The sequence below is a fragment of the Protopterus annectens genome, chromosome 4.part0 (assembly GCF_019279795.1).
Source record: "Protopterus annectens isolate FY-2018-M chromosome 4.part0, PAN1.0, whole genome shotgun sequence".
NCBI lineage: Eukaryota > Metazoa > Chordata > Ceratodontiformes > Protopteridae > Protopterus > Protopterus annectens.
This window is the reverse complement of record NC_056733.1, coordinates 1,151,429,201-1,151,456,172: the sequence shown is the minus strand read 5'-3', so window position 1 is coordinate 1,151,456,172 and position 26,972 is coordinate 1,151,429,201.

Below are 26,972 nucleotides of genomic sequence, written 5' to 3'. Positions count from 1 at the left end.
GTCTAACAACTACTGCATGCAGAGGCTCCCCATCATGACGGTATCACCCTTCATACCTGCATTATTAATAAAAACACAGAACATGTTTCGTAATTTTCAAAAGCATCTGCAAACACTTTTCAGTTTCTTAAGCCCTGCACATCCCACAGTTTACAGTTGACATCCATGCACCCTGTTGCTGATGATAACATTCTTTAAATATTATGTTACATATGCAAATATGGATAATATTCATAAATCTTTAAAGAACGGTATTAGGATATCTGCATGCCACTCACCTTCTTTCTGCGCCCTTTAATTACTACTACTGTATGCACACATGGCTATACTCTTCTACTGCTGCGCCCATGTCACTGCAAAGGAAAGTAAGAAAAATATGTTATATTATTCGTTTATTGACAGTCATTTATTGGGAATGTCTGACTGGGCACAGGTTCCCCTTTTCAGCACAGGCACGGGGAGGAAAGCTCCAAGGTAACAATGTAAAGGAATCAATATTTACAATAGCAAATCTTACAGTGCAGTTACAGTGTATTCATATCATGGGAGTTAATATGATAAAATTTGTATTGATATTCACTAGCATTACCACACATACATTGCATTGAAACTTTACATTAGAAGCGTGGGGTATAAGATAGGTGGGAGTAATTTAAGTAGTAAAATAGTGTGAGGTATTACAGGAGATAAACAAGTCTGAGTGTTAACAGAGAGGTAGTGATGGAATAGTAATTTGGTTGTGCTAATTTGAAGTAGGTATAGTAGTTTAAGAAGTACAATACAGTGAGGTATAAGAAAGGGATAAGTGTGTGTTAGGTGATCTAGTGCCTTAAAGGGAGGTATAAGAAAGGTGATGAAAGGTCTTTTAGTAGTGGTTTGAAAAGATGAAGGTGTGAGATAGACCTGATTGATATAGAAATTTTACTCCAAGTTCTAGCTACATTATTGTTATAGAAACTGACCCCAGCAACCCTTTGTGGTTTGTAGATGGTAAGCAGATGTTTATCATCTAACTGAAAGAGATGGTTTGGTAGATAGAATTGGAGTATGGGAGTAATTGTTGGGCAGGTAATGAGATATAGATGAGTCTGTGGGTTAAGATGAGCTGGGTATAAGATATGTCTTGAGGAAGAAGGAACCAGTTAAGTGTTTTAGTCCTAAACAATGGTCGGCCTGGTAAGGTTTTTGTAAGTAAATCTGGCGACTTTGTTGTAGCATTCTTCAAATTTAGAACTAAATGAGGCTTGTAGGTCAGTCATGATTTGGGCACCATATACAATAGAGGGTAAGAGGTAAGTGGTAGCTAAAGTTACCTTGGCACAGTTCTTAACGAATTTCTTTACTCTATGAAGGGTTTTCTTGATGCTGTTGTGGATATGTTAATCAAATTTAAGATTGTCATTGATTGTCATGCCAAGTAGTTTTGTATGTGAGGTAAGTTCAATTGTGATATTATTTAAGGAAAACAAATTAAAGTTGTTTGTTGTTTTTATCATGGAAATGGGATTTTGGAAAAAAGAGAAATAATTTAGTTTTGTTGGGATTGCATAGCAGATGATTATCCTGTAGCCAGCTTTCAACAGAGTTAAAGGCTTCTTGACTCATTTTCTGAAGATGTATGAGGTTATCTGAAGTCCATATTAGGGAAGAATTGTCAGCAATATTGTATAAAGGAAGCTTGCTGAGAGGATTTATGTAAATTGTTAGCAAATATATTGAAGAGTAGAGGGCCATGCCAGTATTGACAGGAAGGAAGGGAGAAAATTGGAAAAGCCATTTAACAGACTGGCATCTATCAGTTAAGTGGTTGTTAAACCATAGTAGTGTGGATGTGATACCCAGAGGGAAGACAGTCGACAGAGGAGTTTTTGATGAGAGACTAGAACAAAAGCTTAAGACAGATCAAAGAATGCAGAAGAAACGCACTCGCCTTTGTCTTTGCCTTTGTTAATAGTATCTGTGAAGGTTAATAAGACTGTGGTAGCGCTATGGACAGGTTTAAAACTATGCTGTGTGTGTGGGGGGGGGGGGGTTAGGAGCTTTTTCTGAAGGATGTATTCAAGTAGTTGTTTGTGAATGTACTTCTCCAGAAGTTTTGACAAAACAAAAAGGTAATGTGGGAACACGTCTGAAACTAGTTATATCAGATGAGGTTCCTCCTTTATAAAGGGGAATGATGAAAAAAAAAATTTCCATAGAGGAAAAACTTATGATTCCTTGATAGATCTGTTAATTGGGACAGACAGAGGATAGGCTATGGAACCGGCAGCCAGCTTGAGGTATTCTGCTGAAATATTATCTGCTAAAGGAGAACAGGGTTTCAGTTTAAGGAGCAGTGATTTGATGTAGGAGGTCTGGATGGGTTTTAGGGTGAAACAGGAGGTGTTTGCTGTCTGAGAAGACAACATGGCAGTATTCTTAGGTAGAAAATCTTTAGTAAACACTTTAATGCTTTCTATAAAATGTGTGTTAAACTGAGCAGCTACTTAAGAGGGATTATTTGTGGCAGGATTAGAAGTGGTGGTTGTTCCAGGATGGAGCATATTGCTAAAAGAAGACTAGAAATTTTTTAAGGTTGGAACACTGATTTAGTAAAGGGTTACAGTAGTAGATTTTCTTGTCTGCGTTACTCTGTCTTTTAATATGGTTACATAATTCTTTAAAGCACTGTAGATTTGGGACAGAATTATGTTTTAACCACGCTTTCCAAGTCTCTTTCATGCATTAGGTGCCTGCTTTGAGTGAATGATCAAGGAGTATGGTCATCCTTTACTCATTTTGGTCTAGTTGGAGCCTGTCTATTAAGGGTGTTTGAGAAAAGTGTGTTAAATTTGTGTACAGCTTCATTGAATGGAATATTTTTCAGGATAGGCCAGTTAAAGGAGCTTAGGATTCTAATATATATATATATATATATATATATATATATATATATATATATGTACCAGGGTTAAAATTAATGTAGTCATGGGAAGTTCTAAGTAATTCTGAGTAATATTTATCAAAGTCTGTTCCAATAATGATCAATAGCTCATGGAAAGTACACTTCATGTTGCATTTTTTGCAGTATGGGTGTTCTAAATTAGGTAAACTTGGACATATTTCAAGATCTAGTGCCATAGCTGCCATTTCTGATATTATGTACATTACTGATATTCATACCTGTATGGAAAGAATCTGCATAGATGTGTGCATCTTACCCACCTTTTTTGTAGGCAGGGAAACCCCTACTGGGCTGTGGCAAGAAGAACTGACACAATAATGTATTGCAGTATGCTGACTACAATGGGTGGCATTGCCCTTCCCCAACAGTGATGAAAACTAATACCCCTTATAAGAAAGTACTTCTACTAGTTGCCAGTAGTAACTCAAAGGCATAGTGACCATCCGTCTTGACAGGTAACATTAACTGTGACATAATGACCATAACCCAAAATACAACAATAAAAAACTTGCAGAGACCAGCAATTGAACTTGCACTGTTGAATAATAATAATAATAATAATAATAATTGCTAGTGACAGAGATATTGGAGTAGCACTGTGACATAAAACTTGATACAGCAGCACAACACCCATAGAGAATAAATCTTAAAACTATACTAGCTTAAAAAAAGAAAGAACAAGAAATACACTGTCAGCATGTAAAAAAAACACACTCAGCAACATAGCAAGAAGATATAGCAATGAAACTAGCATCATACAGTGATCAAATGACTGAATAAATAATTAAATACATGAATAATACCTAATGCAATATATTTCAGCTTGTTGCTAATAGGCACATACAGTGCAACCCATTACAACATCCTCAAACATACATACAAACACACACAATTCCACACGTGCCCACCAACAGCATTCAAATGAATTTGTGATAAAATACATACACATAATATACATTTTTAGTAACTTGGTAATACTAGATGGAATCTGTGAAATCAAGCAAATGGCAGCAATGGAACATCTGCAAAGACCATTATTTAAATATATATTATTGAAATTAAAGGAAAATAAAATAAGTAACATAATATCAGGAACGTAACAATATTGGCTTAGAGGTGTTCATAATCTATTTATTTATTTTTTGACATTTGATTACTGGGAAATTCTGAGTGGGTAAGAGTCCATTTTCAGCTGAGGTGTGTGGAGAGAAGCTCCAAAGTGTTACAAATATTTTAAAAACAGTAATTTTACAATCTTTAAAAATAATACAAAAAATCTACATTTTAAATAATTATATCAAACTAGGCATAATATGAAAACATTGGTTAAGAATAGTTATAAGTTATAAGACAATGATTTAAAATTTAGAGGAATTGTAGTCAGTTTATAGAGAAACTAAAGGTAAGTTAGTATAATACAAACAGGAAATGCAATGTTGTTGTGTCTTTCGGCTTTTCCCGGTTAGGGGTTGCCACAGCGGAACTCCAGTCCGCTAATGATAGGTAGTTGATTTTTACATGCCAAGTTACCAGCCCTGATGCACAACCTTCAATGAAGCTACGCCCATTCACGCATGTCTCCACGCAGAAGACGCTCTAGCTGAGAATCGATCCGGACAGCGTCTTACTGTGAGGTGACAATGCTACCGCAGCACCACCACTGCGGATACAAACAGGAAATGCAATATGAAGTGAAATAAAAGCAGGCTTATGGTGTACTTTGAGAGAAAGCCAGGTGACAGAGAAATTGATAGAAATAAGGAAGTAAGTGAAGAAGGGACAGAAAGGAGGTATAAGGTATGAATAGGTACTTGTTCACATTTAGGGATCTAGTTTATCTTGGTGTTGCGCAAGAACAGAACAAACTTTTATATATATTTTTATATATTTTCTTATAGAACAAAATATCTATAGATGCCAGGTTTTAAAACTTCACCGTTAAAAAAAGCAACAAATACTGTAAGCAGTATAGAGATACTGGGTTGAGCTATAAGATAAAGCAGTGAAATGTGTGCAGTACAACTCAGATGTTTAACTTTGATCAAATGAATAATAGCAGCCACAATAATTACTGAAACATGTTCTAGCTCCTTAATGTCTGATGCATATAGTGCAACCTACTGCAATCTCCTCCCGCAAACAAATGTGCACTAAAGTTCAAAACCACTTTATTGTCTTTGTACACCTCAGACAGCTAACTATGAACAAATGGATGAATAAATGCTGAATAATTACGGTAATATGCTCTGTATTAGATGTGTTTAGACACATACAGTACAAACCATTACCACCCCAACTTAAAAACACATGCAGACACACAAACATGCCCACGTACACACAAGCACACTTCTCATGTGTATGTTTTAAGATAATAACTAAACCAACTGCAGATCTAGTAATGCAACAGTTTGACTGGTCATTTTTTTAGTAATACTTGGACCACAGTGCCACACTATCACATCAAGTATGTGCTGTGATATTGTAGTACTTCTGTTTTCATTTTTTGATCTTTTTAACTGGTTTATTACCTTTAAATCATCATTCTGGATGCTCCAGTTCAGGGGCGGCTCGTGCTATAGGACTGCGGGACTGCAGCCCTCCCACCTGTAAAATGGGTCTCCCATCTGTGCATAAAATAAAAGTCCCCAGTTCCCGTAGAACATATAAAAATAAAAAAAACTCAGACTCTGCGCATGCGTGCTTAGTTCCTGGCTGCTGTGTTAGGCAGACCAGACCTCCAAGCATGCATGCTCAGGCATTCCTGAGCTCCAGACTGCTCAGTTGGCAGTCCGGATATGGAAGGGAGTTAACTCCACCCTTCCAACCCAGAGATCTGTGTGGTGGTGACTGTACAAACCGGAAGGTCACTGGACTGCATTGCCCGCAGACTGGACCAATTGCAGGAGGCTCCAGCCTCCTCACATCTCGTGGGAGACTGAGACCAAACCACATGCGTAGGCTAGTACAGGATTGCATTCGTGGATCGGGACAGTATGGAGGACACCATCAGGTAGGTGTGTGTGTGTGTGTGTGTGTGTGTGTGTGTGTGTGTGCATGGGTAATGCCCCAGTTGCTTCATGGTGGTGGGTAGAGAATAAGGCTTGAACCCTGTACCTTGGGCCCAAGTGACAAGAGCCTGAATTCCCTACCCACCACCATTTCGAAAACATTTGCAGATTTTTGCCTCATCTTTGTTCTGTTCCTCATAAAATCTGTGGTTTCTGTATTTATGTTACTTACAACAAACGGTAGTGCAGTGGTGCAGTGGTAGCAGTGTTGCCTGACAACTATGGGTTGTCTGGTTTGATTCTTGGCTGGGATGCCTTCTGTGTGGAGTCTGCATATCCTCCCTGTGTTTGTGTGGGTTTGCTCTGGTGTCCACAGTGGATATTTGTCCCTATTTTTGGACTGTATTCCCCCATTATTGGCTTCATCCAGGTTTTTTGTGCCAAGGTTGAGAGCTATGGTGATAACTGAACTCACTGAATATGTTTGGGGGCTGTATTCCCCCATTATTGGCTTTGTTCAGGTGTTTTGTGCTAAGATGTTGACAGCTATGGTGAAAACTGAATTCACTAAATGGTAGCCATTTAAGTTTCAGTCTTCCTTTCTTTCATAAAAATAGATGATTTGGCATAGTGGTATGTTGCTCTGGCTGTTTAGCACAGGGACCTGGGCAATATTTGGCAGTGAAATGTATGGTGGTAACACAGCATTTTATTCTAGCAACTTTCCAACATTATACAAGCAATGTTTAAAATGTGTCCCTGGTTTTTGGGCTTTTATCCCCCCCCAAATAAATTTTGGCTTTGTCCAGATTTCTTGTGCTGCAAAGTTCAGAGATGCAGCTGAGTGTCGAGTAGATTTTACAAGGAGGTGACAGCTGCAGGGGAACAAAAGTTTAGTGCTGCTTATGCCAAGTCTGCTTATATTGTAAATAGCACAACAGGTAGTGTACTTGCTTTTTGATGCAGAAGGCTGTGGGTTCTACTCCCACAGTAAGTAGATCCATTGCTGATACTGCACTCTGTTGTAAAGGGGATAGATGCTGCATCCCTCTTTGGCGAAGATACCTAGTAACTATGAACCTGTTATCAGTTTGCCATCCATTCCCTATTGCGATATTACTAGCATTATAATTTGTTTAATGCAACATAAGCAATTTATTCCTCAAGGGCAACAGACACTTTATTTGTAGATGAAACAATGACATATAAAGTTGTTTGCTAGCAGTAACCTCTTCATTAGTTAACAGATTTATTTAATGTGTAATTATTTAGATGGCTTTTACTTCAGAGATCATGCATATTTACTGATACTGATGGACTGTTGAAGTTTGAGTAGACTTTTATGATGGAAACGTTCTGAATTGGGCAGTTCAACTGTACTGTATTGTACAAGGAATATAATTTAATACAGTCAGGAAGGTGTATCAAAGAGCATGTGTATGTTTCGTGTTCAAGGGGCCTATGATTTGAAAACAGCCCAAAATTAATCTTCATCTGCCATTGGCAAAATGTATTTTCTTTGAATGTGGATTTCAATGCTGTTTCAATGAATGTGAGTTTCAAGGGCAGAGAAGTTTTAATGCTAAGTCTATTTTCATTGTGAGACTGCATTGCTTTGTTTAGCAGATATCTATTAGGGTTTATGCTGTAAAATAGAAAATAAAACTGCCAAATGAAATCCATATCATCGCAGAAGTAAAGCAATATGCACCTTACAGTGTTTATGGCAAATGGGGCGAAATAACCAAGGAATGGGACATTGGAATGGCTGCATGCTCCATTCGACCATGATTTTGTGCCCCAGCTGAACTATACCTCTCAACTGTCCAGAATTTTGCAGAATGAATAGATTGTTGCTTCTTATTTTTGGTTTGTTCCTCATAAAATTTGTGGTTTTCTGCCAAATCATTTAGGAATGAAGTCACTAAATAATGACAGACATTGAGTTTCAGACATCATAACCTTCAGAAAAATGCATGCTAAAGCAAGACCTGTTATTCTATCAACTGTCTTAAGTTTATACATGAGCAATTTTAGTACTGTTTACATGTTCCGCTAATATATTTGGCCTTGTCCAGATTTCCTGCATTAAGAAGTTTAGAGGTACATGCAAATAAATCGCTTTATAGAATTAGGAATATCCAAACCTCTCAACTGTCCCCAGTTTTGGCTCAAAATGTTGCTCTCCCCCTAATAATCCCTCTGCAAAATGGCAATTTTGGAAGAAAACGTGGAGGGTTTACAATTATAAATAACTGTAATGATCAGAGTTATAGATCATTTTTATTTCAGAAATGCATGTCGATGATCTTATTTTGTCAGCTGCTCAAGTTAACAGTACTAATTTTAAAAAGGTGTCCCTTCTTTGACAGGTTCCCAGCTGTGCTGTGTGGCAATTTTATATTTTTGCATAACAGTTTTGGTCTGTTTTTCATAAAATTGTGGTTTTCTGGCAAATTAGTAGCAAATCATTAAAGACTGAAGTTAGAAAATAATGGCAGACATTTGAGTTTCAGATGCCATACCTTCAAAAATTCATACTAATGCAAGACCTACTACTATTCTATTATCTTTCTAAGTTTATAAGAGCAATATTTAAACATTGTCTTTATTTTTGGGCCTGTGTCCCACTTCTATGTATGGCTTTGTCCAGATTTCTTGCTCTGAGGTTGAGAGATATGAATGTCAGAGCCAGCAACGTCAGCCAGAGACATTTCAAACTGTGACCTACTTGTTGCACCCCACTCCCCATTGTAGTGGCTCTGGATGTGTCCAAGCAAGGCAAGGAGCAGTTATGCAGTGTAAGTGTGCAGAGTATTCCCCCATCCAAGGTAGACCACAAGTACGACTGTGGCTTTTCATCTGTCCTTGATTTTGCAGAATGTTCTGGTTTTCTGTCATATTTTTATACTGTTGATTTATGCTTCTTATTATTCAGGAAATGCATGCTGTCACAGTGCCCTGTTGCTCTGTATTAAAGTAGCAATGCTTTATTGACCATCAGGTAAGCTTGTCAGAGATTGTAAGATGCAAGTAAGCTTCAATAAGCATACTGTTAAAGAATTACCAACATTGAAAGCCTTTTCATTGTTGCCATGCAGAGAATATTTACATAACTAGATAACGTATAAGCCTTAGGTATTGAAATGCATATGACAGTATTTGAAATAAAGGACAGGATTACAGCATTTTCAGAAGTTCATTACATTTGTTGGAGATTTGCAGTTATCTTTGCAGGCTTTACCCATAAACTAAACAGAATGCCAATCTATCATGTGTGGTCCATAACTTGTGCAGTAGTCCTTTAAGCAAATTATCTTGTTTCTTGTTCGCTGTTCCTTTTTTACTTTGATCATGTGTTCCCCATGAAGCAAGTAGATAGTTGTTGTCAGGCAGCAGGTCTTTTTTGGATAAGAAACATTTTTACAAGTGGGGGTATCACAGAGATTGCTACTTTCAGCATGTTACATGGTAATTTTATAAAGCTGAATATAAATTATAATTAGAACTGCAGTGCAAGGAGAAGTGGTTTGAGCTGAGTGCTGCTTGTTTTATTTTATACTTTATTTTGACTGGCATTCCAGTAATGTATTTAAAAAGCAATTTATTTTTTCATGCCTCACAACCTTTGTGTTTCCATCTAGATATTAAGTAAGTTGTCATGTAGCCAATGCATTGAAATATTTTTTTCTTCTACACTTCATTTTGTCTTGATTGGACTCTTGTATTGATGGTTTGGCACCCAGGGCAGCGTATTTAATTAAAGTTTCAGTTGTTGTGGTTTTGAGCATAGCTCCACCCCTTTCTAGTTGGCCAAACCCCTTCTCATTGGCCCCACCCATTCAGCTGTCTCCTGCAGCCCCCCTTTAATTTGAAGTCGCCAGCCGCCAGACCAGTTCATGAGATGTTCTAGTATTATGCTCATCCTAGAATGTTCATAGGTTCATAGGTAAGTACTAGGCTATCTGCCTGAGGACATCTTTAAGCCTAGCCAGAATGTGTTGGCTTTCACCACACCCTTAGATTAGTTCCTTGTGCCTCTGTCCAGCAGAGCCATTAGTTCCCTGTACCTCTGTCCAGCAGAGCCACTGCAGTGATCCCCAGGGTAAATTTTCTGTTTCCCATCCACTCGTCAAGGTTTCTCTTGAAGACTGTTAGTGAGGGGCTCTGCCTAATGTAGATTGGAATCCTGTTCCAAAGCATGGGGAGTCCCTGGGACAGGAATCTATCCCTCCAGCATGTTCTATTTATTGTTGTGGTGAGGTTTAGATCCCTAGAGCATGTGGCTCTTGGGGATTTGTTTTTTTTAGGTGGAGCATGTCCATCAATTCTGGGTTGGACATGACCTTGTATGTCAGGCAGAGATTACCTCTGAGTAAGCGGGTATGCAACCGAGCACAGCTGGAGTTTCTTCAGTCGGGCTGCATACGGCATCTGTTTGAGGCCAGTAATCCTCTTGGTGAGGTACTTCTGTGGTCTTTCCAGCTGTTGCAGGTGTCTTGTAAGGTACATCCCAAATGGGGCGTTGTACTCTATGATGGGTCTGATGAGTGATGAGTAGAGAGGCACAATAACCTCTTTTGTTCTAGATGTGAACCCTTTTGTGATTAGGTGGGCCACATAGAAGTACTTTCTAACCACCTTGGCAATATGATTATCAAAGGAGAGATTACTATCTACTTGGGTCCCCAGATCCCTTATTACATTTTCTGTATTTAGGGGACTACCACATATGTGGTAGTTTGCGGGTACTTTGTTTTTTCCAAAGGGGATGACTATGCACTTTTTGGCATTTAGTTTGAGGCCATGATTTTGACACCAGGTATCCATCTCAGTGAGACCCTTTTGGAGGATATCTGTATCACCCATGAGAGTCAATTATGGCCCCCCAGTTTGCAGTCATCTGCTAACTTGGTCAGCCATAGTTCTCCTGTGCTTGCCTGTACCTCTGAGATGTATATACCGAACAGGAGGGGTCCTAGGCCTGAGCCCTGGGGGACACCACATGTAACCAGTTTAGAGTCGGACCTAGAGTCTGCAACTCTCACTGTGTGGGTTCTATCTGTGAGCCAATTGGCAACCCATCTCATGATGTAGGGGTTTATGTTCAGGCTGGTGAGCTTGTCTATAATACCAGAATGGGGAATGGTGTCAAAAGCCTTTGTGAGGTCTAGGTAGGCTGTGTGGACCTGCTTTCCCTCATCTAAAGCCTTGGTAACTGTCTCAAAGAAGTCCACCAGGTTTAGGAGGCATGATCTGCCCTTAACAAAGCCAAACTGGGTAGGGTCCAATGTTTGGAGGTTCCCACTGTCTCTGTTAATCAGTTCCATGATGATGTACACCATAGCCTTGCAGACCAGGCTAGTCAGGCTTATAGGGTGATAGTTCCCAGGGTCCGTTGTGGGTCCACCTTTGTGGAGGGTGATAACTGTTGCTGTGCACCACTCTATGGGTACATAGCCTGTAGAGAGGCTGAGTTTGAACAGTGTGTTTAAGTGAGGGGTTAGTTCATTCTGGAGTGCATGTAAGACACAGCCTGGGACACCGTCCGGTCCCATTGAAGCTGTGTTTTTGACTTTGGATAGGGCTATTTCAACCTGTGTGTCAGTGACCGCCTGGGCTCTACATTCTTCTGGTATGGTTATGGGCCCTTTAGGGGGTGAGAGGGGGGTGAAGTTTGCACTAAACCTGTCTGCCAGAATGTTGGCAATATCAGTTGGTTCAGTGTATTTTGTGCCATTCTGCACTAACTCAGAGTAGATATGAGAGTTTCCACTTAGGTTTTTGACATAGTTAAAGAACGCCTTGTGGTTATCTTTGGAGTCCTTGGCAATTTTTCTTTCGACGCTAGTCCTGGATGATTTTATGAGGGATCGTAGTTTCTTGCTGATACTGATCAGGGATGTCTTTCCTTCTTGGGATTTTACTCTTTTCTGTACTTGTTTCCACCTTCTATTGTATAGCTTATTTATGGCAGGGGTCCACCAGACTGGTTTATTTTTCTTGGAGGAGTGAGTCTTGGTTTTGCTTGGGATAGCATTATCCATGCATTCTTGCAGCTGCTCATAGAGTACCTTTGTAAGGGATTCAGCAACTTGAACAGTGTTGTCCTTTAGTATGGGGGCTGTGAACCTTTCCACCTCGGTCTTAAGTAACGTGAAGTTTGCTTTTGAAAAGATTTTTCACGGTGGTTTCCTTGATTGAGAGTGGGGGTGGAATGTGGATATCCAGAGTGATTAGTCTATGGTCTGATCTAACCAGCGAGGGGTTGACCTCCGGTATAGAACACCGGTCGCCCATGTTGGTGATGACCATGTCCAATATGTTGTCACCTCTGGTGGGGATGCTGACCAGTTGATCCAGGGCATTTGAGTTTATAAATTCTAGGAAGCATTGGGCAAAGGAGCTAGAACTTGAGTAGTTCTCCCAGTTAAAGTCTGGGTAATTGAAATCACCCAATATTAGGGTGTTTGGTAGGACCTTCATATTTTCCAGTGTCTTCAGAAATGTGGAATGTGGGTCCTGGGTCATGCTGGGTGATCTGTAGCAAGCTACAATTTGAATTGCAGTTTTGCCCATTGTTAGTTGTACATGGATGATCTCTGAGGCATCATGCTGTGCCACTAACCTGGAGGTGTGGGTATCCTTGATGAATATGGATACACCCCCGCCTTTTGTGTTTTGGTCTGTGTTCTGTGGCCGAAAAGTATGGTATGAGTTATAACCTTGTAGTGCTGAGGTGCTCTCTGGAGCCTTAAACCAGGTTTCTGTTACTGCACAGATATCAATGTTCTCCATACTGAGGAGTGCCTTGAGTGCATGCATTTTGAGGTTTAAACTTCTGGCGTTGAGTAGCATTACCCTCAGTTTTTGGTTACTTGTGCTATTTACGGTGGCGGGTTTGTCTTTTGAGCCTTGCCTAAAAAAGGCACTATGGGGGTGGCAAAAGCATTGGCCAGTATTCGAAAGCCTAAGGGTGACAGGTGCAAGCCATTTCTTGCAAAGCAAAGTGGCTTGTCGAGCATGTCATCCCAGGTGGACAGATACTGGATTCCCTTTGAATGATACCAGAAACTTAGCCAATTGTTGAAATTGATAATTTTTTCTTTATACTGTGGCATTATTCTTGGTGAAGGCAGGATGCTACTCAGGGTTAGGGTCATACTGGCCTGGGCAACGTGATCAGAGAGCTCTTCCATGCCTCTTTTCATGTAGTCCAGGGAGGTATATCTCAGGTCATTCACACCAACATGGACAATGACAGAGTTGTATTTGTACTTGTTCTGGAGCGACCTGAGCGCTTGTGTTATGTGGTGGATCCTGGCGCCCGACAGGCAGCTAACTGTAACCTTCTCCTTGTCCAGCCTAGTTAGTGGGACATCAGTGTGCCTGACTATAGAGTCAGCTATTATTAGTGTGTTGGGTATGTTATTTTAAACACCTTAAAATACACTGGTTATGCCCATGCTTCAATCCTGACTAAAAATTGTGACTTCCACAATTTTTTTTTCTCTCTCTCTTTAACACCTTCTTTCTATTCGCTTTCTACTACCTACACTTTGAGAAGTTTCCCTAACAATCTACTTCTTTTACAAGTAGCTTCTATTACAATCCATTAAAGAATTTTGAATGTAAAAGAAATTTCCTGAATGTGCTCTACACTTGCCACAAATATTTTACTGTTACAGAACCTTTCTATTTTGTATTTCTAGAACTACAACTTAATTGTTTTCTCTACAGGGTATGTATGTAGAATTCTGTAATGTAGTCTTGAATTATGTTTAACCTGCTACTTATTTTATTTTTTTTTTATGTATAACGTAACTGTGTTTTGTTTCTACGTGGAGCTTTTCTCCCCGGGCCTCTGCTGAAAATGGAAATATATCCAGTCAGACTAGCCCGGTAAACAAATGTAAAATAAATAAATAAATAAATAAATTTTGCCTTAAGGGCTGTGATTTTGGGGCACACTGATTATGTGAAGTATGTGTTTCATGGTTTGCGATGGGGTGTGGAGGTTGCTTGGGTGTTTGCTTTGGAGGTCTCTGTTGCTTTTGCAGATTTTTATTTAGAGCCACCGAGTATGTTTTTGTGTATTTATGTGTATTATTTGCTGGTGTTGGTTTAGTAGGTCTATGTGAGACTGGTGGTTTGTTGCAAGTATGTTCCTTCTACTCTTGACTATCAGTTCCAGTCTTGGGTTGAGAGAGCTTTGCCTCCAGTTTGGCTGTATAATTGCATCTCTCGCATATATTAGTGTTTGGTGGTAGGAGGAGAGGGTTGTCTGTGTACATGAGGCAGTGGTAACATTGCCTCAAAATGCCCAGATTCACCAGTTGGACTGGAGAGTACAGCTAAAACTGCCCTTTGGGCATGCCTGAATAGATAAAGTGAGCTGTTTTACTGATTGGCTGGTAGGGACGAATAGAGAGCCTTGTCCTTTTGGACAGTATAGGGGGTCTAGTGCTAGGGTTAATTAGTGGTTGCTATGAGTTTGAGCAAGTGCTGGGCTGTGAAATGAATGGTTTGAGTGCTTAAGTTGAAAGTTTGCCTAGTTCCAAGGGAAAAATTGTAGAGTAGACTTTGTGGAGCTGGGAATAGTTTAACCCTAGCTAACCAGTGCTGCCCGGCACTCAAAACCGTGCAAATGTGGTTTTTATAGCAGGGAAATGAAAGACATAGAAATTAGCCCAAAATGGCCAGTAAACTACTAACTTCTGGACTACAGCAAACAAGTCGCACAAATTTCAGAAAGAAAAAGATTAAATAAGCAGGCACAATAAGCCTTTAACCAGATATTCCCAGCTCAGAAGGGCAGAGTCTAGCCTCTCCTCCCATTGGAGTGCAGACCACAAACCTTCTTAATGTAAAATAACTGGCCTGAAGCCCAAGTGCTTAAACCAGAACTAATGTACTTTTAGAATAACAGACACTGAGCCTTCAATTAGCAATTCCCAACTTAGAAGGATGTAAGGTACCTGTCCTGCCACAACAATGCAGTCCACAAACCTTCTTAATGTAAAACAACTGGTCTGAAACTCAAATGCTAAAACCAAAAGGCTTAGAATAACAGTTACAATTTAATCAGGCTACTACCAAGCAGTAATAACTGCAGCAGAATAATAAAATTGAGTATTTTTAAGAAGAAGCACAAGCAAAATAAGGTAATAAAGTGGGAAGAAACACAATTACAGTAAAAGCAGATGAATAAAGTGCAATTTTTTAGAAAATGAGCAAACTGATTTAAACAAATTACCCAATTAACCAGTAAAAAAACTTAAAACTGAGCCCTGTTCCAGCAGTTTTCAATCTGACAAGTTCTAAGCACACTCCTGCCACTAGGGTGCAGGGGAACCTTCTCCAAAAAAGATGGCCTGGATTAGTCTTCAAGTTATACAAACAAAGCTAGATTCAGCAGGTCTAAATCTAGTCTATGCTACAGCAGACAAGGCACACCAATATCAGAAAAACAGTTCAAATAAGCAGGCACAGTAAGCCTTTAACCAGAAATTCCCAGCTCAGAAGGGCAAGATCTAGCCTCTCCTCCCACAAGAGTGCAGACCACAAACCTTCTTAATGTAAACTAACTGGCTTGGAGCCCAAGAGCTTAAACCAGAACTAATACACTTTTAGAATAACAGACACTAAACCTTCAATCAGCAATTCCCAACTTAGAAGGATGGAAGCTACCTGTCCTGGCACAACAGTGCAGACCACAAACTTTCTTAATGTAAAACAACTGGTCTGAAGCCCAAATGCTTTAACCAAAAGACTTAGAATAACAGTTACAATTTAATCAGGCTACTACCAAGCAGTAATAAATGCAGCAGAATAAATACAATTGAGTACTTTTAAGAAGAGGCAAAAGCAAAATAAGGTAATAAAGTAGGAAGAAACACAAATACAGTAAGGCAGATAAAATGCAATTTTTTTATATAACAATAGAAAACAAGCAAACTGATTTAAACAAATTACCCAATTAGCCTGTAAAAAAACCTCAGAACTGAGCCCTGTTCCAGCAGTCTTCAATCAGACAAGTTCAGGGCCTAAGTGGGTATGCCTACTCAAATGTTCTCTCTGTATTAGGCAGGATGAGCTAATGAGGCTAGACTAGGACAGAGCTGGGATAGGGCTGAACAGATGGGAATGGTAGGAGTGTCTGAAATCAAAATATGACCTCACTGTACTCGAGTGAGTGAGCAAATGAGATGAGCATAGGAGGAGTGTTCAAACACAAATTTACAGGAGGGGCGGTCAATTCCAAAGCCACCAAGCTTGCAGACAGGGAGAGAGAGCTCACAATTTTCAGTCAACAAATAAATAAGCAGATAAATGCAGTACTATTTTTAACACAATATTTACTGAAACAATAAACAGAAAAAATAAAATGCAGTACTATCTTATAACACTGCAAGTTTGTACTTATCTCAGCTTGTAATGAAGTTGATGTAGGTATGTAAAGGCTACCCAAACAGCTCAAGTATGCAACTACTTAGCAGAAATAATTTCAGAGATAAGGGACTAAGACTTTAAGGCACAGAGAAACCCTCTAGGCTAAGACTTCTACACCGAATATCAATGAAGTGAGAAGAATAAACTAACTGCAGATAGAGAGAGAGCGCTCACAATTTTCAGTGAACAAATAAATAAGCAGACAAATGCAGTACTATTTTTAACACAATATTCACTGAAACAATAAACAGAAAAAATAAAATGCAGTACTATCTTATAACACTGCACGTTTGTACTTAGCTTGTAATAAAGTTGATGTAGGTATGTAAAAGCTAACCAAACAGCTCAAGTATGCAACTACTCAGCAGAAATGCACAATACACTGTCATCAGCAAGTTCCTCAGCAGAAATTATTTCCAATTTATCCAAGTTATTTATGAAGATTGATAGCTGGAAGTTTGCTTCTTTCCTCAGTTTGTATTGAACTGGTATGTAAATATTGCTCCAGGTGTATTCCCATTAAGAATTTTGTTTTTGATGTTTTTTTTCTGTAGTGACATGTCCTAAAAATAAGAAGACCACATAATGGGTAAATTACATTGATTAAATGTAGCTAACATAGAACTAGAAGCTGGAAAAAACAGCCACAAATTGGTTTTAATTACCTGCTGACTCAAAAATGAGTGTTCTGATTGGATGCAGGTGGTCACATGACTGATCCGCAGCCAAAAAGTTAGTTCAGGGCAGAAACAAAAGATGACAATGGAGACATAATAAGCACAAAGCTAAACAAAGTTTTTTTTAAATAAAAGTGCAAATGATAAAAGGCAAAATATGCAGCTGTAATACTATAAGCAAGAGAGTATTTACTAATGTGGAGTAGCAAACCTATAGCACAGTGCTTTTCTGCACTGTATTTCTTCATTTTTTTCAAATGAAATGTCTCTGTTTTTAAATACTAGGAACACATAACACAGGAAAAGTCACATACAGGAGGCTTCACCTCCTAAGAAAGCTCAAAAAGGCCAGGCTCCCACTGTCTGCTCTTACCACCTTTTACAGGAGAGCTATTGAGAGCATCCTCACTAGCAACTTCATAGTATGGTTTGGCAACTGCACAGTTGCTGAGAAGAAATTACAGGGGGTGGTGAGGGTGGCTTGGAAAATCTTGGGCACAAACTTCCCTTCTATTCAGGAGCTTTTCTTTACAAAAACAAGAAAAAGAACATACAAAATACTGTCTGATTTGACCCATCTGGCCTACAACTGGTTCTCACAACTTGCGTCTGGAAGGAGGTGCTGCAGTTTCTGCTGTAGGACTACCAGATCAGGAACAGTGTGTATCCTACAGCTGTGAGACTTATTAACTCGGACACCAACCATAACACTTGATACAGTGAAGCCTCTTTTTTTCATTAATCCTGCTGCTCTAAGCAATTACTGCCAGTATTACTATTATGCAATATGATGGCTATACTGAGTCACATCTAAGGTTAACAAGTACAATATGTTAACTGAACAGCTGCTATTCACTAGTCTCTATTTATTCTCTATCTTAACGGTGAAGGGGTTTGGTGGTGGGTATTTATTTATTATTTATCATTAGATAATGGGCATTGACTGTATTTTTGTAATGTGGACTACCTCTTATAAGGTTCATAGTTCATAGGTTAGTACTAAGCTAACTGCCCTTGCGAGCCATTTTAAGCCTAGTCAATTATCCCTTGTGAGACTCAAACCCTGCACCTTGTGTTTGTAAGGCAAACACTTCAACCATTAGGCCACCTTCCCTCTTGCACGTCATATGTGCTGTTATTTTCTTTCTTATGTTATTCTATGACACCGCTGTATCTATGCTATTTGCACTGCTCTTCTCTTGTGAGCTGACATTTGTAATATCCTTTAGGCTGCACTTGTGTGGTCCTAAATGACAATAAAGTTTCTTTGAAACTTTGAATCTGAAAACAGAGCTCCCCTTTGAGATAGGTATGTCCACTATTTATGCTTTATGGAACGAATGACTTGTTGATGAGCATGATTCTCACAAGAGTATGGGTAACTCATTACTTATGATGAGTATATTCTTCCAGGATGCAAGACATCTTAGTCTTTTGGACAAGTATATCCATGTAGTAAGATGCAGACAGCTGACCTCCAAAAAGTGTTTTCAGTGAAAATCTTCGTAAAGCAAAGCATTTGCCATAGATGACAAATGAGCTACTCTCTTTATTCAAACTACAAGACTCTGCCTGGGCTTCTTAGAAAAAAATATAGCTCCATATAGGAACACAATGTATGCATTACTCTAAACAGTCAAGCAAAAACAGACAATGAAATGACTACAGGCTTTGTACTTATGGAACAGACAAACCTCTATATTTATAACTCTGAGAAAATTCTGGAAGGAATTAAACTATTATAGGCTTTGTTCTTATGCAACAGATGAACCTCTCTCTTTAAAACCGAAGAAAATACTGAAATAAATTATTGTATGTGACTGGTGACTCAAAACTCAATAATCCATCTACACCTCTTACATCTGATATGTTTGCAAAAGAACTGGCTTCTCAATAATCAACTCTTAAAATGCACCCAATATCTCTCAACTGGCTCCTCCCTTAGAGGCTTACCTTCACCCATTCTGCTTCAAAAACAACTGAATGACTCATGCCTTACCTATGAATCATCTTGTAGTGAAGGTGGTCTCTCTGTTAGTTGGCTACTTAAACAGGTATTAGCAAACCTAAACTTCAGGTTTCTTCTACTAATTCACATATTCTTGTCTGTTTCCATATAAGAAAAAAATCTGTTAAACTTCTATCTCCAACCAACAACAAAAAAAAACAGTAGCATATTTCCAATTTACCCTACTACTTTTTCCACCCAGCCCTTTAGTTTTTATTTTCTGGCCACCTTTTATATTATTTAGCTTATTTTTTTGCATTACAGATAACAGAGTTTCAGCTGCTTAAATGGTTAAGAATGCCTCTATACCTGTAATTCAGTGCACTGCTCCTTTGAGGTTTATTTCAATCCGTTTGTTACATTCCACTCTGTAAGATCTTCAAGAGGGCAGTCTATACAGCCCTTAGTGACTATCTTCCCTTCATATACTCAAATTTTTCCTTCATTTCATACAGTTATCTCCCAAAAGCTTTACTGCACATCCTTTGCTTATATGTATCTCTGGAAACTTGCTTTTTCATGTATTGCATTTGTTTTTGGCAATGACATTCACAGAGTTTGCTAATCAGTGACACATGGCCCTTTGCAACTGCAAATAAACTGTGTATAGTCTCCAGATCATGGCTCATAGCATAGAGAAAGTATTTGTCTGCATTTTATCTGTTTCTTTATTTAATTTGGCTTAAAAAAGGAAATCATGATCCTCTGTCTCCAGGCAGGCCAGCAAAATACTTTACAAATTTAAATGGCTCTGGTGGGTTAAACTTCATCATCTTTGAAGAAATTATTATTTTTTTCTGGGTTGTATGGTTCAAATTAAGTAAAACTGAGACTTTTGTCATTAAAATAATTTGACTTTAAACTTATTGATTCCCTTGAAGTTGTCTAGTGTTGTTTCATAAACTGGAAAGATTTTTTTTGGTTTTCATTCATTGAGATTATTACATTTCTGTTTGAGCATACAGCATTGGTTACTCAGTGATATTTATCGATCAAGTTTGAAATGTCAGAATACACCATTAGTTTAGTTAGACAGGTAAATGTTATTCGTAACAGCATGGCAGTATAACACAAAGTATGTTAACCCTTTGGCATCAAGTATCCTAAGACTATTTGTTAGAAAATCCAATGCATTATGGGCAATGTACATTCTTAAAAGGGTAACACCATACATTAGTCTTAAAATGGCAATGGCTAAGTTACTATCAACATAATATACACAAACACTTTAATTGCTTTCACTTATTGTCACAGTTTCTGCCTGGAAGAAGCTGAATAGTCATTTTTCAACATATACACTGGAGTCTCTGACTTTCAACATACCCCCCCCTACGTATTTTGTTAGCATAATCACCTTTTGTTGGTATGTTTGTATTTTTGCAACTACTGGTCTTGGTTGCTTTCTTAAAATACTTCTTGGGACATAAACACAATGTGCCCTCTCTACTAGTAAGTCCAATTATTATGACTCCAGTCCAGCTGGTAATATTGGTACTAATAAAGCTTATACAGTCTGTACATTTCAGTTTTTCATGAATGGCTGTAAAGCTCAAATTTTCCCTCCTTGCTCTGTCCTCTTAATCAACAACTTTTTGGACCAGTTCCAATTCAGACACCTCATTTTCTGTTAAAATCTCCTTAATTTCTGTAGCTCCCATTGTATTTCATTGTGGAGGTAATAGACTGCAGTTTTTCCTTACACCACAAGGTGGAGCTCTTTTCAAGAATATAAAAAACAATTTAGAAAGTGAAAGAGGGGACTGGAACATTAGCTGAAGGAGGGAAGACTGAAACAGGGAGCTGAAGGGAAAAAAAGGGCCGTGCAGCATGACTGGACTTTCTTTCTAGTGCTTTGGGGACAGGGAAGTGAAGTGGCAGATTGCGTCTGTTTTTTGCTGAAATCCTGGATGATGGTATTTTGTGGAATCAAGAGAGAAGCCTGAATCCAGTAGTTCTTCACCTGCATACGATTCAGCAAGAAAGGAGTTCCTTTGGTGCTAGTACAGAAAAGCCATAGATGATTACCAAAGTTCTGGCATGTGATTTTTCTACTTTTCTCATCAGAGGAACCACGGTGCCTGGTCACTAGGATATTCTGAATGGAGTGGTGAGAGGCTTTGGCCATCATTTTATAGTTTATAAGATTGTGGATCCCCCACAAATGCTTTGTGGCTTACAAATAACTGGGATCCATATGAGCTATAACTTGGGCCCCATCATGCCGGCAGCAAGACTGTAAGTAGTCACTGGCCAGTGAACAGGGTGGAATAGAGTGTTTCATAGATTTTTAGAATTGATCAAGGGGGTTGAGGGTGTTAGTACTGCTCAATAACATATTTTCTCATATTTGTATTGTTGTATTATAAATCTTCATTTTTCAATGACACTGCATTTTGCTTGTGTTAGTACTATTGCCTTCAAGAATTTTGCTGCTCAATGACATTGCATTTTCTTATATCTGTATTGTATTATAACTCTCTTATTGCTTAATGACATTGCATTTTTTCCCGTGTTTGTATTCCTGCATTATAAAGTTTTACTGCTCCGTGATATTGCCTTCTTTGTGCATGTTTGAATGTCAATACCTTTTCTGTTGAGTTCTGGGGAGGAGGGTGGATGTATGGTTTCATTGCATGCATATCTCACCTTGCCTTATTGCTAACTGGTGCACTGTTGAAATAATTTGTCTGTGGATGTGCTATTGCTTTTTTAAACTAGATGTGTCACCTAGAAAAAAGCTGTCATTCTTGCCACCTTGGTGTGTTGGGCCTAATAGGGGTGTCACCAGAGTCAGGTAGGAAGGAACCCATATATCTTTAGCTACACCTGCTGGTATGCTACATTTCCATTTTTGACTTTTGTGGCATCACCAATGCTACAGAGTAATTACTCAATGATTCCTCTATATTTTGCATTCTCTCATGATTTTCCACTTATTTAAAGACCTTTGAGTGTATCAGAAATGTTTTCTTCAAAGTTATTGGAAGCCATAACTTGCATCACTCTGCACTATACACTGATCTGCATCCCACTGAATCTCTGGTGATTCCTTGTCAAGCAGAACTTTCTCCACTTTGTTTAGAATACAGAAAGCTCAGCCATTTTGGTATACTTCTAAGGTGCATCATGAAGAAGATTATTTTGATTAGTCTTGTGACATCCCTCCTCTGGGACAGTGATCAAGAGACCACAGTCCTCACCACAGACACCAGTGGGGAATGTTCACTGTGAGAAAAATAGACAAACACTGTATTTTCAGATGTAACCTTCTGCACCAAGTACAATTTCCCCTACGCCACACAGAAAATGCACACTTCAGTCCTGGTGCTGGGTGTCCTCTCCAGGCCCCAAATCTGACTCCCCACTGACCACTTTAGAGCTGAGTCCTTAGCTGGGTGCTCTAAGCCATGTCCTCCACCACCCTTTCTCTGAAATCAGTGCTCTCATTGTCCCTTTTCAAAGTGACTGTCACACACATTCTCTTTGAGATTTGATTTTCAAACACACACACACACACACACACACACACACACACACACACACACACACACACACACACACACACACACACACACACACACACACACCTGGGAAAGGCTGGCACACCTTACTTGCTCTGCCACCTCCACCCAGACTATAAGGTAGATTTGTTGCCAGCAGAAAACCCAAAGCTATCTACTTTAATGATCCTACCTGGGGACACAATTACACTTATTAAAATTAATACGTATAGAAATGGTAGTGTTTAACCAAGCATGGAGTCACAGTGCCACTAAATAAATTCAAGTACTCTCAAAGGTTAAATGTTTTCTAAAAGACGAGCTGCAATGAAAGGTTTAGATATATGTAATAAAGAAAAAAAAAATGAAACTACTTAATATCCATTTACAGTAAACACCAGAGTTTCAATCACAGGAAATATAAAAAATACAGATGAAAAGACTCAGACAAATATAGAAAAAACAACATTTAGCTAGTCTCGCTATATTTTTTTAACCGATTGAAGAATTACTGCTCTCTAGTTACTTACTAAAACAAGGCAAGATGAAAGTGGATGAGTATCTTGTCAGGTTCAAAAACAGAGTGCACTCCTGACATTTCTCATTAGTATTCAAATACAATTTCAGTTCTGGCTACAGAATGACATCACATCTGGTCACCTGACTCTGTGGTTCCCACACTACCCTCTTACTAGAAACTGAGCCAGGATCTAGCACTGATGTGTCACAATACATATCCAGAACTTTAGCTAAGGTTTATTACAGCATCGGAAAAATGTAAAACAAATCCAACACTTCCTCCCTTCCTGTAGAAACTAACAAGTCATTCTCTGGCACTCCAGGGTAGCAATTAGTTCACTACTATAGACAATAGAGTGAGATCTCAGCCCAGGCTTTTCAGAAACATTGCATCTCTGGATGCATTCAGAACTGTGAGATAAAATATTTATGGCCTAAACAAGTCATTTAATTTCAGGCTATTTTTCTTAAGGTTATCCTCTGTTAAAATATATACATTTCATCAGTTACAATAATATAACTTTATAAATACATTTTTAACATAAGCATCTGTACAAATCAGTTTGATATTCAAATGACATATAATTCTTTAGAAAACTCCAGCTAGCTATGCTGGCATATGTAACACATGCACAGCCCTACTCCCCCTAGCACAGCTGGCACTACCTCACATCATCACAAGTCTAACTTTCTGCTAATGGCCATATTCCACATCACTGAGGAATTTAAATGCAAATAGGAAATCTGAGTGAAATACTAAACATTTTGAGAAATATACTTTAGAAATACTTTAACTCTCAGAATGACTAGAAATACCTGATAAGTATTCACCAAATCTGAATTTCCTAACTGAAATCCTGATTTTCAGATTTCCTGATAGACATCTCGATTTTCTGACTGTCAGGAAAAATTCCTAACAGGTGGCAATCCTACCCTTCCTTACCTTGACACTGCATACTGAACATATCATTGAAAAAGTCTTATAATAGCTTAAGGTTTGCTACCCAGTTTTAAACAATATGAATCCTGAATCACATTAATCCGTGGACAAAGGAATTCTAATCCATACACTGGAGTACTGCCTTCCTCTAATGACATTAAACTCAACTTATAACACTAACTTACTACAAATAACTATAAATAAAATACACACATGGAACATCACTGCACAACTCTAAATAAAGCTAATTGGCTCCCTGTTACAGCAAGAACAACATTATTTTATATTCATTTTTACATTATGCTAATCCAGTCCAGTTACTGCCCCTCCCGTTCTGATAAACTACATATAAATATCTCCTTATGATCTTTATGAGACCTTAGATTGTATAACTACTGTACATAGGCCCCAATTAAATAAAACAGTGAAAAAAATGTAAAATCATCTATGAAAACTAAAACATTCTACAGAAAGACATCGAAAAGAAACAGAATACTTTACTTTCAGGAAGAAACTCAGAAAGTACTTAAAAAGACTCCAATGAATGTTGATTTTTCAGGAGATAACTAGACAGGAGAAACACCTTATCACACTACTACACACAGTGCAAGACTATTATATTTGTCACTTGTGGAGCGCTTATTTATAAACTACTGATAGATTGTAAACACTGCATATACTGTCTGTACCTACTATCACTAACTGCTAACATATTTCTTCACAAATGCTCTTAATACTTCTGCTCTTTTAGTACTCCCAACTTGTATCACATTCTACTGAAATACTCTGCTGCTCTCTAACAATTACTAACATCATTCCTATCCAACTTTAGCATTTTATCTTTAAAGTATAACATGCATACCATTAAACATTAAAAATCATAGCACTGACCTTTAAAAATCAGAGGGGGTCCTAAAGAAGGGCACTTTCTTATTTTTGGAATCGAAAATCTTTAGATACTAAGTCCCATGTAGATAGTGCTAATGAATATTTGTACAGGCTAATTTCAGTTATGTAATACTGTATATCCCCTTCAACAGGTATATCTTTATGAGGACAATAAGAAGAAAATCAGTAAATTTTAGGAAAGGCAAGCAAAATTTGAGGTAAAAAATCACAACACTATTCCTAAATCATATAATTTAGAGGCATGATAGCATATACTAACATATGTATCCTTTCTTATACTCAAGATAGCGTAAGCATATATGTCTGAACTATTAAATTAAACAGTTTCAGCTAAAATGTATAAATTCACTTTGCTGTATGCACTTGAGTGCAAGTTTTCTATTACAATACTTAACTTAGACTATGTAGAAAATAACTTATATTTGCAACTTTCTTTGGAGCTAAACTGACTTCAAAAATGACAACAGTCTCTGGAAATTAACTACTTAATGACTGTATTTGTAAATTTGATAACTTTAATTTGTATTATCTGTTGAACAGGTTCTGATAAATGCTGGATAGCAAGTTTATCAGAAACCATCCAATGCTGTTTTATGATACATTATGCAACTGGTGGGTAGGGGATTTTTGTATTTATATTTTATGTTTTACCTCTGATTTTCATTGTTGGAAGAAAGGGATAGATTCCAGATAGGCAAAGATGGCAAGGACAAGCCCTCCCAAGGGCATATCAGCTATAAATTCTTAAAGACTGTAGACAGGACACTCCAAAGCTCATCTGAAATCATCCTGTCTTAGCTCATGATTTATTGTGAAACAGCTTGGTAGGAGAAATTTTCTTTTGATTTATATTTTATTTCTGACCTCTGACTTCTACTATAAAAACAAGGTGTGACTACAAGAGATAGCAGAACATAATGTGCATGTTCATAAATGAGAGAAAGGACATCCAGCATTTTAATGTGACACTGATATGATAGGCCATTATGAATTAATTCCCTTTGTGTAATGTTAGCTCAGTGTACTTAATTTAATAATAATTTGCATATCATTTGTGTAATTTTCTCATACAATGTGACTTAAATGACTAATTGTTTTAATTCCTTTGAATCCTGTGGTCACTGATTTTGATTTTTTGCTATTAAAATTCTTTACTTCAATTGTTTGTAGCTGAGAACGGATTCTTTAAATGAGTATGCCATTAGCAATTTGCTGAAGCATGTATCTTGCTTAGTGCATTAAATGCTGAGTCTTTATAAGGGTATCACCTCATAACACTGGAGACTTGTGTTTCCCATATCAAAAGTTGGATGATTTGCTTACTATTATTAATAGTAAATTAAGACTTACTGAAGATGATTGCACATGTGTAATTGGCATATCTCGGAAAACAGTTAGTTATGTACTCACCATAACGATCAATGTATGGGGTCCATCTCGCCTACATTCATTACTATTGGGTTCGGAGCTGAGAATCGGCTCTGACTCGGCCGACTATTTTCTAGCACAAAGTCTCTAATTGGCTGGGCTAACCGGTATCCCAGGATGCACCTCGCCCCAACCCCCAGATCTTGTTTGCATACATCGCAATCACTTCACATACACAAACCTCACTAAGAGGAATATCACCCACCAGGAAAAAGGAATAAAAAACAATTTTGAAGGGTCTCAGAGCAATTTTCCTCCAAATCCTTCAGGAAGGGGGCAGGTGGTAGGGTACATAAGAATGTAGGCGAGATGGACCGCATACATCGATCGTTATGGTGAGTACATAACTAACTGATGTTATGTGGTCCTATCTCGCCTACATTCATTACTGATGGGACAGCGTCCCTAGCACCTCTAACCCGGGAGGCTCATAGGAAAATATTCCTGAGAACTGTGGAACCAAAGGAAGCCTGGCCTCTAGATGTCACATCCAGCTTGTAATGAGAGATAAAGGTATGATGAGAAGCCCAGGTGGCCGCTGCACAAATGTCGTCCAAGGAAAGCCTGGCATGATACGCTATTGAAGT